Consider the following 502-nt stretch of genomic DNA (forward strand, 5'->3'; position numbering starts at 1 on the left):
GAAAAAAGAGCACAGTTGTAGGAATTTCCAAAAAGAGAAATAAAATCTAGTGAGAGAAAAAATAGAGCAAATATTCCTGCTTTTGACAATCCAGTGAAAGTCTGAAGAATGAGGATGTGTCCCCCTTTTTGGGGGGATCCAGATTTTTATCCATATTAAGTCAGTGCATCACAGAAGGGGAACCAATTTATACATAACAATCTGTCTTTCTAAAAGAAGGTGATATTCATGTGGGGGAGAAAAAATGAAGGGGAGATGCCTCTGTCTTCATGAACTAGAATTGTTTATCTTATTTCTTACCGTTTCAGTTTCTCAGTAGTAATCTTCAAATGGAAATCTATGAGATTTTTTTTTTCCTGGGATGGGCTTCCTGTCTAGCAGTGTGGCTATTTTCACTTAATAATTACATAATTGTTACGGAAATTCTCTTTTAAAAGAATTACTTAGCCGGGCTTGGTGGCTCAGCCTGTAATCCCACGCCTTTGGGAGGCTGAGGTGAGTG

The sequence above is a fragment of the Carlito syrichta genome, unplaced genomic scaffold, assembly GCF_000164805.1.
Source record: "Carlito syrichta isolate Samal-C Ts95f unplaced genomic scaffold, Tarsius_syrichta-2.0.1 Scaffold312189, whole genome shotgun sequence".
Lineage (NCBI taxonomy): Eukaryota > Metazoa > Chordata > Mammalia > Primates > Tarsiidae > Carlito > Carlito syrichta.